The following is a 10,015-nucleotide window of genomic DNA, read 5'->3' on the forward strand; positions in this document are numbered from 1 at the left end:
AAAATGAAGAATGCATTTTTAATTTTTACTTAAAACTGAATAAACTTTTTGGCCAATCCAATAATAATGATAATTAAAAACAGCAGGAATGTACTTTTTGTGATACCTGCCAGGGAAAGCTGGTTTCTCTTGGAGATATTGATGAAACAATTTCTGTATATGTAAGAAGTTGAACGAGATGAACACCCAAGTCCTTTACACACTCAGATGACAGATTTGAAACTGGGAATTCTTTTTAATAAGTTCATTGTGGAAAGCTGTGAAAACACCTTCCTCATCCTGAGGCAAGACAGGGTGGTTATTGTTTCCTCTATATTTATATAGCATGTCTTCTGTAATATATAAGGAGTGGTTCAAAGGAGTGGTGAAAAAGGCATTGAGAAACACCATTTTTGGAGGATTAAAGAAATAAACAGTCCTCGCAGAGATGCACAAAGTCTTGATTAATATGAGCCTTTGATTCTGTGCAGCTTCTTGCCTGGACTATCCCATGGATGGAGAAGCCTTGTAGGCTACAGTCCATGAAGTCACAAAGGGTCGGACACGACTTCACTTTCATTTATATTCACACATGCTTTCTTTTATGTTTTCCATTATATGCAAACAAAATCCCTGCAAAATAAAAAAATATATATATATATTATCCAGCTTTTCTATAAAGTTTAGATTCAGAGAATAGCTATAACTTTTTAAAAGTTGTGACCTAATCACCTAAAATCCTTTAATTAGTAGTAAAATATTTTTTCCCTCATTATGTCTTACTCCTATATCAAAATCACCTTCAGTCCTGAGCATCTCATTTTATTTATTATTATTAATTTTTATTGGAGTTTAGTTACTTTATAATGTGTTAGTTTCTGCTGTACAACAAAGTCAATCAGATGTACATATACATATATCCTTTGGTTTTTGGATTTCCTTCCCATTTAGGTCACCACAGAGCACTGAATAGAGTTCCCCGTGCTATACAGTAGGTTCACTCTAGCTATTTATTTTACACATATTAATATATATATGTCAATCCCAATTTCCCAATTGATCTCACCCCCCACTTTAGTATCCATACTTTCATTCTCTACATCTGTGCCTCTATTTCTGCTTGGCAAATTATTTCATTTGGGCCATTTTTCTGGGTTCCACATCATGAATATATTGCTTTTCTCTTTATAACTTACTTCACTCTGTATGGCAGTCTCTAGGCCCATCCATGTCTTTGCAAGTGGCACAATTTTGTTCCCTTTTATGGCTCAGCAATTTTCCATCGTAGGCTTTCCAGGGGGCTCAGTGGTAAAACAAAACAAAACAAAACAAAACAAAAAACTGCCTGCCAATGCAGGAGACACAAGTTCAATCTTTAAGTTGGGAAAGATCCTCTAGAGAAGGAAATGGCAACCCACTCCACTATACTTGCCTGGGAAATCCCATGGACGGAAGAGCCTGGTGGTCTACAGAGTTGGACACAATTTAGGGACTGAAACAAAAACAACAGTATTCCATTGTATATATGTACCATGTCTTCTTTACCTCTTCCTTTTTTCATGAACATTTAGGTTGCTTTCATGTCCTGACTATTGGAAATAGTGCTACAGTGAACATTGGGGTTCATGTATCTTTTTAAATTATGGTTTTCTCCAAGTATATACCCAGGGGTGCAATTACTGGGTCATATGGTAATTCCATTTTTAGTTTCTTAAATAACGTCTATACTGTTCTCCATAGCGGCTACACACATTTACATTCCCACCAAAAGTGTGGGGGGTTGCCTTTTCTCCACACTCTCTCCAGTATTTATTGTTTTATAGATTTTTTTTATGATGGCCATTCTGACTGGTGGGAGGCTTTGATTTGCATTCCTCTAATCTTTGCAGCTTTGATTTGCATTCCTTTAATAATCAGTAATGATGGAAACCTTTTCATGTGTTTGTTGATCATCTGTAGGTCTCTCTTTTTTTTTCTTTCTGGTTTTATTACTGGCAGTTTATTGCACAGGCTTTTCTGCATCAAAAATGTATCTGCTAAAAGGAGAAACAGGTGTGTCTGAATTCAGATTTTCCTCAGACCTCTAAATCCACCCACGTAATTTTAAAGAAAATATACTTCTTATACAAGACAATCCAAACTGATGCAAAATATTTATTCCAAGTTAGTTATTTTATGCAGTAGTTTTCCCTCTCAACAGACTTGTGATAATCACATCTTTTAAATCTGTAAATAATGTTATCAAAATAATCTTAATCTTTGAAATCTCACAAAATTTATATTTTACAATCCACCCTGAATATCAAGGTTGCAAGAATAACACAACATTTCCTATATCCAAATATTTTACAGCTGTACCCAGAAAGAAAAAAAAAAAGTTGCGGGTGGGGGGACCACATATGCTTGGTTAAGGGCTAACGTTACCTGAGCAACCAGAAATAAAATAAAATATCAAAATTATTAGCATTCAGTTCAGTTCAGTCACTCAGTCTGACTCTTTGCAACCCCATGAATTGCAGCACGCCAGGCCTCCCTGTTCATCACCAACTCCTGGAGTTCACTCAGACTCACGTCCATTGAGTCAGTGATGCCATCTAGCCATCTCATCCTCGGTCGTCCCCTTCTCCTCCTGCCCCCAATCCCTCCCAGCATCAGAGTCTTTTCCAATGAGTCAACTCTTCGCATGAGGTGGCCAAAGTACTGGAGTTTCACCTTCAGCATTATTCCCTCCAAAGAAATCCCAGGGCTGATCTCCTTAAGAATGGACTGGTTGGATCTTGCAGTCCAAGGGGCTCTCAAGAGTCTTCTCCAACACCACAGTTCAAAAGCATCAATTCTTCGGCGCTCAGCCTTCTTCACAGTCCAACTCTCACATCCATACATGACCACAGGAAACGATTAATTTAATACAATTATAACTTCAATAGTCACTTTGTCATTGACAATGATTGCTTGAGCACAGGGGTGAGTGCCCCAAGGGCTAGTAGTAGAAGCTGTTGCTGCAGACCAGTGTCTCCTCCCCTCTGCACTGCCAGCTCCCACTTGTGCATTGCCCCATATATACTGTGTGTATGTGCATTTAAAAAATCTTTCCCACCACACAAAGTTCTCTCTATTAAACAGATAACAGGGAAGGACAACAACAAAAGCTAAACAAGCCAGTCGCTCATGCTCTCTTTGGGATATGATTATTTCCCTTGAGCATGAAGTAGTCAACAATAAAATAAGAAAAGGAAAAGAACGATTTCTTCTGTATAACCCCTAAACACACAAGCTGAGTTTACTGGGTCAGATTTAACTGTAAGCATTTATACACCTACTTCCAGGCATTGTCATCAGATGTCTCACTGCTTCTTGTCTCCGTGTCTGAGTCCTTAAACTCTACTCTGCAACTGCTTCTCCAAGGGGAGAATAGGTTGGAACTTCGACTCTGCAAGAAGCCATTCTTTCCAAAGCCATTTCTTGTCAGCTGCTGTCTTCATGTAGGACTCTCTAAGCTCATCCTCTGTGAGGGGAAGACAATTCTCATCATTTTCAGGATACTCCTGTCATCCCATTGCTTTCAGTAACCTGTGCTCTGCTTCCAAAGAGTGCGAGAGGGCCTCCCGGTCCTCCTTTACAGGGAGCGCGAGACCATTCTGGTTGCAGCCTTCCTCCCCATTTTCCTTTGGTTCAGGTGTGCTGTTGCCCTCCGAATCTTCCAACTTCTCACTCTCTCTGCACTCTGAGACGTCTCCATTCCGATCATCCTTCAGAGTCTTCAGGAACTCGCTCTTCCCGTCAGTAGTTCGGTGGGTCAACTTGGTCAGAAGAGAGGAGCTGATCGCAATCGGAGGAGTGGTGCTGGCGGACTCTCTTTGGGAGAGCTTAAAACTACACCACCAGCCAGTACTACTGGTTTGGTAACAGAGATTGGACTGGTAAAAGCAGACTCTTGGCTAGAGGAAAGGGGTCCTGATTTGTGTTCCATTCTGTTAGCTTTCCAAGCACTGGCCTTGGATGGAGATGGTACAGGCTTAGGAACCAGGTTCTTGTAGACGCTTGGAACCATAGTTGACAATTTGTTTCCATTTGCATGGTGAGATCCTGGTGAGGTGAATGCAGCAGAGAAGGCAGCAGCAGGATCGTCTTTGGAAACTTTTTTGATGACTAGCATTTTGGAGGGCTGCTTGGCACTAGGTGGGTTTTCCCACACTCCAGAAGGGGTCCCAATAGGTCTGCATGGCTGATTCTGTTTGCCAGCTTCTGGATTCAAAGAAGGAAAGTGTTCCTCTTCAAACTGCAACTTTTCCAACTTATCTTCTTTCTTCTCTTCCCTAATATCTGTAGGTGGCTTTTCCTGAAAGGCACAGCCTTTCTGGGAATGGAAGCTGCCATTCCAATGGCGATGGTTTCCTGTGCCACCCCCACTATGCTGGCTTATGCCATCATGACCTCGTGAAGAGCCATGCCAACCAGATAGGTTCCCCGTGGTTCCAGCATATGCTCCCTTAGAGACACCAGAGTCCACAGAATCATGGCAGAACAGAGAGGGCTGGTGCCATGAATCTCCTGTTGTTCGAAGAAGTCCATTGTTGAAAAAGCCATCAGAGGAATTATGTCTACGACGGCTTACTCCAAATCTACCATCTCCTCAGGGTAGGTGCTCTCCGTGTTTTTCGAAAGTCACTGTAGGTGACTTAGCTGACTGCGGTGTTGAGAAATTTAGCCAAGCAGGAACAAAGTCATGCTGCACCATTTAGGTCCAGTGTCTCTTTTCAACAAGGTGAGGCATCCAACCTCATGGCCAAGATCCCAGAGTATAACCTCTGTGGTCCTGCTTCCTGAACTGCTTGAATTGCCAGTTGGATTTCCACAAGGTTCTCTTGTTAAAAGGGTACTTAATTAGGCTGATCAGCAGAAAGCCTTACGATGAAGCAAAAAGAATCAGGCTCTGTGTGGATCAATCTCTCAATCCCCTCAATTGCTCATCTTAAACTATCTAGTCCCCAACACGTTTCCAAAAGGGGAAGGGGAAAGGGGAAGGGGGAGGGGAACATAAAAAGTATTTGTTACATTTTAAAAATGGGGGAAAGAGGAAAGAGCTATATCAATGTTCACCTCATTCAACTTCCTTGAGTGATGGCACCATGATGTTGCTTAAAGAGATAATACATGGACATTTGCACAGTGAATGCAAATACTGTTCATAACAAGGTCATAGCTTAGAGAGACAGAATGACTTTTGTTTGGTCAAATAATGTCATTGAAGTGATAGATCAAAAATAAAACACTAACGAGCTATAAAAGATCTTCAGAGTAGTCAACTCTAGTAGCAAAACATCCACATTACAAAGCCCTTAATTTATATCTCATTATTCCTACACAGCTGGTAAAAATAGTCTGCAGGTATGAGTTTATATTTGTCTTATCCTTCAAAATCTAAGGACATAAGAAAGCTTGTTAAAAAAAACCTAAACAAAACAAAACAGGAACTTGATATGCTTTTCCCTCCAAGAATAGCAGCTTTCAAGGCAAATTTTTTTGTATAAAGCTCTCAAATGTTTCTTCTATTTCTTTGGTCTTCACTATTTATAAATTCACAGCAAAACTAAAACAAGTAGAAAGGCAGGGCTTCAGAACAGTCATGGAGAAAGCTCCAAAGTGAGGTTTTCTTCTATTCAGTTTTCTGTATGTCACTCATTCTGCCCATTCCCAGGGACTAAATTGAGTTAATGGAAGGTAATAACAATCTTCTGCTTCAGTAGAGAAGTCACTTTGGATCCATTTTCATTGTTATTCAATCATTTAAAAGGCCACAGGAATCAGGGAGTGGAGGGGCTACAGTTAGGGACCAGTCCTGGTGTCTGAGGGTGCGTCCCCAGCTTCCTGATCCAGCAGAGGTGGAGAGCCCACAACCATAACAAAGGTCTTCCCAAAATCCATCTGTAGGTCTTATTTGGAGAAATGTCTATTTAGGTCTGCTCATTTTTGACTGGTTTGCTTGAATTTTTATTTTTATTTTTTAACATTGAGCTGCATGGGCTGTTGTTATATTTTGGAGATTAATTCCTTGCCAGTTGCTTCATTTACAAATATTTCTCTTCGTTTACAAATATTTTCTCACAATGTCAAGCAGAGCCCCTGTTTGAGTTTCCTGAGCCATATAGCAAATTCCTGTTGGCTATCTGTTTTACATATGATAATGTGAGTTTCCATGTTACTCTTTCCATGTATGGAAAGACATACATCTCACTCTCTTCTCCCCTCTCCCCATGTCATAAGTTTATTCTCTATGTCTGTTTCTCCATTGTTGCCCTGTAAATAAATTCTTCAGTAACATTTTTCTAGATCCTGTATATATGCATATTTTGAGTTTATTTTTATGTGTGGTGTTAGGGAGTGCTTTAATTTCATTCTGTTGCATGTGGCTGTCCATTTCCAACACTATTTATTGAAGAGACTGGCTTTTCTATGTTATAGATTCTTACTTCCTTTGTCATGATTAGATGACCATAGGTACATGACTGAGAACCTCATTTTAAGCTGGATAAAATATGAAACAAAGAATGTTCAAACTACTGCACAGTTGTACTCGTGACTCACACTAGCAAAGTAATGCTCAAAATTCTACAAGCCAGGCTTCAACAGTACATGAACTGTGAACTTCCAGATGTTCAAACTGGATTTAGAAAAGGCAGAGGAACCAAAGATCAAATTGCCAACATCTGCTGGATCATCAAAAAAGCAAGAGTTCCAGAAAAACATCTACTTCTGCTTTCAGTTCAGTTCAATCACACAGTCATGTCTGACTCTTTGCTACCCCATGGACTGAAGCATGCCAGGCCTCCCTGTCCATCACCAACTCCTAGAGTTTACTCAAACTCATGTCCATTGAGTTGGTGATGCCATCCAACCATCTCATCCTCTGTTGTCCCATTCTCCTCTTGCCTTCAATCTTTCCCAGCATCAGGTTCTTTTCAAATGACTCAGTTCTTTGCATCAGGTAGTCAAAGTATTGGAACTTCAGCTTCAACATCAGTCCTTCCAATGAACATTCAGGACTGATTTCCTTTAGGATGGACTCGTTAGATCTCCTTGCAGTCCAAGGGACTCTCAAGAGTCTTCTCCAACACCACAATTCTAAAGCATCAATTCTTTGGCACCCAACTTTCTTTATAGTCCAACTCTCACATCCATACATGACTACTGGAAAAACCATAGCTTTGGCTAGATGGACCTTTGTTGGCAAAGTAATGTCTCTGCTTTTTAATATGCTGTCTAGTTTGGTCATAACTTTTCTTCCAAGGAGTAAGCAAACTCCAGATAAAATGAAGGACAGAGGAGTCTGACAAGCTACAGTCCATGAAGTTGCTAAGAATTGGACAGGACAGTGACTGAACAACAATAACAACAAACTCCTTTTTGGAAATAAGACCTCTAAACTACAAAGCTCAAGTTTGCTAAATTCATGTCCATTGAGTCGGTATTGTGTCTAACCATCTTGTTCTTTTGCTGCTCCCTTCTCTTTTTGTCTTCTGTCTTTCCCAGAATCAAGGTCTTTTCCAAAGAGTCTGCTCTTTCCATCAGGTTGCCAAAATACTGGAGCTTCAGATTCATCATCAGTCCTTTCAATGAATTCTCAGGGTTGACTTCCTTTAGAATTGACTGATTTGATCTCCTGTAGTCCAATAATGGAAGGAATTATGTCCTTTCCTCTCACATTGATGCTCAGACATATATCATAATCGGTGGCTGGGCACAGTCTTTCTTTGCTAGTTAAGAATACATTCTGCTTTAATTAAATATATGGGGTTCCATCAGGTATTGTCACATACTTGGTGGTGCTATAATTGAATCTTCAGCAAGGTATTACATTGTTCCATCAGGACACTCCTTCTGTGATATGGTACACAGAGGTAGTAAGGTTCCTAGTGTGTGCTACCTAAATTGCTTCAGTTATGTCCAAATCTGTGTGACCCTATGGACTGTAGCCCTCCAGCCTCATCTGTTCATGGGGATTCTCCAGGTAAGAATCCTGGAGTGGGTTGCCATGCCCTCCTCAAGTTTCCCAGTATCATTTATAAATAACCATAGTTTTCTTTTTCACTGACTTATTAGTTGACTTTTGTCAATGACAAGGTTCCCAAATACATTAGATTGATTTCTGAGCCCTCCTTTCCATCTCTTTATACTATTCATCTCTTTCTGTCCCAGTAGTATACTCTTTTTATTGCTAAGGCATCTTACTACAGAGAAGAGTAGGTCCTTATATTACTTTTCCTTTTAAAAATTATGCTATTCTTTTCATGTAAACTTTAGAAAGTTGACTTTTAGTTTGCCTTCTCAATTTATAGTGATTTATATTATTTCCAGAAATAATGGAAGTAAAACCAATGAAACACTGAAGCAGTAATTAGTAAAAGTTTATTGTGCATACAAAACAAAGACAGTTAACCAGAAGTATTCAAACCAACTGAAAAAAAAAAAAGGCTCAGGGTAATATTGTCATAAAGCAGCTTATAAATACATTTATAGTGAGAGCTATAAATACTGAGAAGGCAGTATTTGCTTATTATTCAAAGCAGTCTGTTAAAATATTAAATTTTTCTTAAATGATAGGAAATTAATCAGTAGTCATATCAACCTTGGGAAACAGTTTATGTTTTGAATATGAATTCAAAAGCCATAAACAAGAAATGACCCAGGTCAAGTTAGTCTTGCAAAAATATGCTAAATTAAGCTTTACAAAAACTGGTTTTGATCAAGGAATATTCAAAATTGTTCTCCATTTGGTTTTGATTTTATAGAATATATGGACTTTATGGGGCTTCCTAGGTGGCACTAGCTGTAAAGAACCTAATGCAGGAGATGTAAGAGATATGGGTTCAATCCCTGGGTCAGGAAGCTCTCCTGGAGAAAGGACTGGCAACCCACTCCAGTATTCTTACCTGGGAAATCCCATGAACAGAGGACCCTGGTGGGTTATAGTCCATGGGGTCCCAAAGAGTCCAATAGGACTGAGTGACTCAACATACACACATGGACTTTATGGACTGCGACAGCGCACAAGCACGGCTGAGAGGAGCTACCCAACTTCTGAGGTCAGGGGCAGAAGCTGGGAGGACGCCATGCCCAAGGGGCAGCAGCCAAAAGGAGCTAAACCATGTCCAAGGTCAGAGGCGGTGGCCGGGAGGAGCAACCGCATGTCCAAGGAGCGGTGGCTGCGCGGGAGCAGAGGGCCTAGAGGACCTACTCCATGTTGAAGGTCAGGAGGGGCAGCAGTGAGGAGATACCCATCGTCCAGGGTAAAGAGCAGCGGCTGCACTTTGCTGGAGCAGCCATGAAGAGATACCTCATGTCCAAAGTAAGAGAAACCCAAGTAAGACGGTAGGTGTTGCAAGAGGGCATTAGTCAGTCTAATCCCACTAGGACCACAGCCTTGTCTAACTCAATGAACTAAGCCATGCCCTGAGGGGCCACCCAAGATGGGTGGGTCATGGTGGAGAGGTCTGACAGAATGTGGTCCACTGGAGAAGGGAATGGCAAACCACTTCAGTATTCTTGCCTTGAGAACCCCATGAATAGTATGAAAAGGCAAAATGATAGGATACTGAAAGAGGAACTCCCCAGGTCAGTAGGTGCCCAATACGCTACTGGAGATCAGTGGAAAGTCACTCCAGAAGGAATGAAGGGATGGAGCCAAAGCAAAAACCATACCCAGCTGTGGATGAGACTAGTGATAGATGCAAAGTCTGATGCTGTAAAGAGCAATATTGCATGGGAACCTGGAATGTTAGGTCCATGAATCAAGGCAAATTGCAAGCGGTCAAACAGGAGATGGCAAGAGTGAACATTGACATTCTAGGAATCAGCGAACTAAAATAGACTGGAATGGGTGAATTTAACTCAGACGACCATTATATTTACTATTGCAGGCAGGAATCCCTCAGAAGAAATGGAGTAGCCATCATGGTCAACAAAAGAGTCTGAAATGCAGTACTAATATGCAGTCTCCAAAATGACAGAATGATCTCTGTTCGTTTCCAAGGCAAAC

General features: G+C 40.6%; 1 pseudogene; it reads right to left on the minus strand.

Annotated features, from left to right (window-relative positions):
* Positions 1 to 3,246: 3,246 nt before the first annotated feature.
* LOC138429998 (vasculin-like protein 1 pseudogene) lies at positions 3,247 to 4,850 on the minus strand (annotated as a pseudogene).
* Positions 4,851 to 10,015: the final 5,165 nt, after the last annotated feature.

The sequence above is a fragment of the Ovis canadensis genome, chromosome 1, assembly GCF_042477335.2.
Source record: "Ovis canadensis isolate MfBH-ARS-UI-01 breed Bighorn chromosome 1, ARS-UI_OviCan_v2, whole genome shotgun sequence".
NCBI lineage: Eukaryota > Metazoa > Chordata > Mammalia > Artiodactyla > Bovidae > Ovis > Ovis canadensis.